At 38.6% G+C, this 4483-nt stretch overlaps 1 non-coding gene across 1 annotated transcript; it reads left to right on the top strand.

Annotated features, from left to right (window-relative positions):
- Window positions 1-2260: 2260 nt before the first annotated feature.
- On the top strand, window positions 2261-2367 carry LOC111883242 (small nucleolar RNA R71). The gene has a single exon (XR_002847381.1). It is a non-coding gene; the product is annotated as a small nucleolar RNA R71 (small nucleolar RNA).
- Window positions 2368-4483: the final 2116 nt, after the last annotated feature.

Below are 4483 nucleotides of genomic sequence, written 5' to 3'. Positions count from 1 at the left end.
ACAGGACTCATCCATGGACTGTCGGAAATAAAATAAATGATCCCCGTATCTAAGAGCTTGACTACTTCCTTCTTGTCCACTTCTTGCATGTTTGGGTTCAATCTTCTTTAGTGTTGCACAACCGGCTTTGCTCCTTCTTCCAGGTTGATCTTGTGAGAGCAATAAGAGGGGCTTATTCCCTTGATATCGGTAATGCTCCATGCAATGGCACTCTTCCGCTTCTTCAAGACTTGAACTAATTCTTCTTTTTCAGATTTGGAGAGGTCAGAAGCTATTATAAATGGTTTTTGTTGACCATCTTCAAGGAAGGCATACTCCAAGTGATTTGGTAGTGCTTTGAGCTCCGTTTTTACGTTCTGCATGCTGAACACGTCGAGTACAGGTAAGGGACTCGGCGACTCCTCTGCAAAATTCACAATTTCTCAGGATTCTTCAACTAGACTCAACGAGTAGATCGAGTCTACTCGGCGAGTAGGGTGCTCAATAGTCTTCATTAAGTCATCATAATAAGATTCTTCTAGTAGTCTCTTAATTTCCAGTAGGTCTTTTTCAGCATCTAGTTCTTCATTAAAGATGATGGTGGACTTGTTTGGATCTTCATTATCCCATTCCTCCATCAATTCATCCAACATATCAATTGAAAATGTTGTGTCATCACTATTCCTCGCATGCTTCTTAGCTTGATCAACCCTAAAAGTGACCGAATCATCCCCCACCCATAGAGTAAGTTTCGAGTCTCTCATGTCAACTATAGCACTTTCCGTGTTAAGGAAAGGTCTTCCAAGGATGATCGGGACTTGAGGATCTGCTTCCATGTCTAGAATTATAAAGTCCGCAGGAAACACGAACTTATCTACTTTCACCAACAGATCTTCACATATTCCTCTTGGAAATGTGACTATTTTATTTTCTAAGTGAATTGCCATTCGAATTAGCCTTGGTTCCGGGAGATCCAATTTCTTGAAAAATGAATAAGACATGAGATTCACACTTGCTCCCGGATCAGCCAAAGCATGAATGGTGGCCAAATTCCCAAATTGGCAAGGCAAAGTCAAGCTTCCCGGTCACCCTTCTTCTTTGGTAGTTTGTTTAACATGGCAGCTGAGTAGTTCTCATTAAGAACTACTTTCTTCACCTCTTCCATCTTCCTTCTATTTGTTAGAAGCTCCTAGAGGAATTTGGCATATTTTGGCATTTGTGCAACTGCTTCGATGAATGGTATATTGATTTGAAGAGGTTTTATGTAGTCGAGAAACTTCTGGTAGTCTTCCTTATTCTTTTCTTGCTTAGCTCGAGCCGGATATGGCAATGGAGGCTGAACTGGCTTTTCAGGAATCTGATTTTTCTGATTAGGCACTGGACTCGTCGAGTCCATATTCTGGACTCGGCGAGTAGGGTCTGTGTTCTGCAGATTTTTATTTTTGCTTTGTTTTTCTGCATCCTTCTTTTGCAACTTCTTGGGCTCTTCATTCTGAATATGGGCCAGAAGGGTAATTATCTTCCCACTTCTAGTTGTCATGATATTTATATGTGCGTCTCGTGGGTTGTTTTCGGTTTTACTAGGAAGTTCTCCCGGTGATCTTGGATTAATTTGTTGAGCAAGTTGCCCCAGCTGTATCTCAATGTTGTGGATAGAAGCTTGTTGGTTTCTAAGCATTGTTCTTGTTTCTTGTATTAAAGCATCATGGTTATTGTCTCTTTTTTGAAGTAGCTACAAACTTAGTAAGCATCTCCTCCAAACTTGGTTTTCTTTCTTGTGTCGGCTCTTCCTTTTGGTAAAAACTTCTTCCTTTTTGTTTATACTTCTCCTCCTTAGCCTTCTTGTACTCATCATATGGAGGCCACTCTTTCTTGGGTTTTCACCAATCTTCATCATATCGATCACCACTTGAGTAGCATACTTGCACCTTCTTATTCCCGTTCTCGTCCAAGTCATAATCTCTAGTAAGATGAGGCCCATTGTAGTTCTCACAGCCCACTCGAATAACATGTATCGTTTGATCCATTTTGTCCATCCTCTTATCCATGGTTTTCAACAAAGCCATGACTGCTGACAAATCTTCTGAAGCTGCATAAGCGGACCCCCTTGTCACATCATTCCTTGGATTGTGGTATTCTCTAGAATGCTTAGAGAATTCTTCAATTAGTTGCTGTATCACCGGGGGGTGCATTCTTCATGAGTGGACCTTGTGAGTCAAGTAATTGCCTTTTTGTAACATTTACTCCATCATAAAAAATGGAGACTTCTTGTTGACTATTAAGGTCATGATGTGGGCAATTCCTTAGTAAACTCTTGTACCTATCCCAAGCTTCATAAAGTGACTCTCCAGCTTGTTTTTCAAAGTTGGCTATGGCTTTCTTTAGCTTAGATATCTTGGATGGTGGGAAGAATTGATCAATTAACTCTTCTTTCATCTTGGCCCATGTAGTGATGGATCCGGGGGGAAGTGACTTGAGCCAATCCTTTGCAGCACCCTTCAATGTAACCAGAAGCATGCGAAGTAGCTGAGTTTCCCGAGGCACGTTTGGAACATTGAAATAATCAACTACATCATTAACTTCATCCAAGTATTTGTAAGCATCTTCGTGGTCTTTTCTGGTGAAGGGGGTCTCTTTAAGTAGGGCAAGGATGTGACCCTTCAGCTCAAAAGTAGCAGTTTTGGGAATTGCGGGTTGCACAAGTCCCGGGCCGGTATCGGTGCATATCCTCTTCTTCCATTCCCCCATGGGAACTTCATTGATGTTAGCCATGGTGATAGCTAATTCTTCGCCGGAATCGGAGTCGTGCCCGAATGTAGGTTCTTCTTCTACTTCGGTTTCGTACTCGGTGTCCTCTTTGATCGGGTCTTCGCTTGCTAAAGAGGCGTTGGATGCTCCTGGTTTGTTGCTCTTCTTCTTCCCAAAAATAGTCTCCAAGCTAGACAAAGGTGACTTCTTAGGTGTATTCGAGCTTTCAACGTCTTTGCCTTTCTTCTTCCTCAACGCGTATTCTGGGTCTTCAAAAGGGGGTACCAGTGGAGTGTTGGATCCTCTGGTCATGAAAATCCTGCAATAAAACAAGAAAAACATGTAAAAAGACCAAAAAATGAAATTGAACTAAAATAAAAATTAAATTGTCAAACAGTAGGGTACTCGCCGAGTAGGGTCGAGTGCACTTGGCGAGTAGACTGTCTAAACTCAAAAATAAATAAAATTAAATAAAAATGACTAAAAACTAATAAATACTAAAACCTAACCTACTTACTGAATTGCTAAAAAAATAACTTTGTGCAAGAAAAACTCACATAAAGGATCGATAAAATTAGGAATTACATTTAATTTTTGAACCGTTCCCCGGCAACGGCGCCAAAAACTTGATGTGTGTAAAATGCACTGGTTTTATTCCTACTTTTAAAATATAAATTTAGCACACAAAGGCAGTGAACATGTCTTTTAGTGGTATAGTTGGATAAGTAGGGTATCGAACTCAGGGAATGAAAATTAAACTAATAACTAATTTTAACTAAACAAGTAATAAAAGTAAAGGGTTTTTCTCTAGTTTTACAAGACTAGAAACTTGAACACACCGCCTAACAATTAATTAACGAACAACTAAAAAACAAGTAAAAATTCACTAAATTTAACAAAGGGGTTTCTGTTTAGGTCCAAATTCACTCCTATGGTTAATTTTATGATAAAGTGATAGAGTAATTGTTATTGTTTACCAACTATAGTGGTTAGATTCGCATTCACTATTACTAACCCTTTTAAAATTAATCAATTCAAGCAGTGGCCAATTGTTTAAACTAATTAACTCCCTATTTCAATTATTTGGATTAAATAAGATTTGTAATTGGTTAATCAAATTGGTAATTCAACTAACCTCTTGCTTGTGGGTTTCTCAAATAAGCTCACACATTAATTTACTCATTCTCTAACTAATCCTAGTTTCATATTCACTAATCCTAGGCATATGATGAAGTGTTCACATAAAGCATATGAGATTAACAATTAAGAGATGTTCATGCAGCCTAATTGTCTTCCAATTAACAGAAAATAGTTATGGTTAATGCATAAGGTTCTTTAACAAACTTAATTTAATAAAATCACCAATAATCAATCAATAAAAGTAATAATCAAACCATAGGAGTAACTTGGTTTTTCCTAAACAGAAACTACGAGAATTCAGCTCATGATTACAATAGAAACAAGCTCAAAAACGAATTTAGCTAAGCTAGACATGATTCAATCATAAGATTAAGTGGAAAATTTAACCTAATTCGCCTTGAGTCTTAAAAAGATCAAGGATTAGGGTTCTTCAAGTCTCCAAAGGGTTCTTCAATCGTAGGTGTATCTCCAAAATCTAGAGAAAGTCCCCAATTCGGAATAAGGTTCTATATTTATACTTATCACAAAACAAGGTCAACTCGGCGAGTAGGTCCCCAACTCGCCGAGTAGATGTGAAAAATATGTGTACGGCAAGGACTCTTGACTTTTCTTCGCG

This window comes from Lactuca sativa, chromosome 3 (assembly GCF_002870075.4).
Source record: "Lactuca sativa cultivar Salinas chromosome 3, Lsat_Salinas_v11, whole genome shotgun sequence".
Classification (NCBI taxonomy): Eukaryota; Viridiplantae; Streptophyta; class Magnoliopsida; order Asterales; family Asteraceae; genus Lactuca; species Lactuca sativa.
The sequence above is the reverse complement of the archived record's forward strand: the minus strand, read 5'-3'. Positions and strand labels throughout refer to the sequence as shown.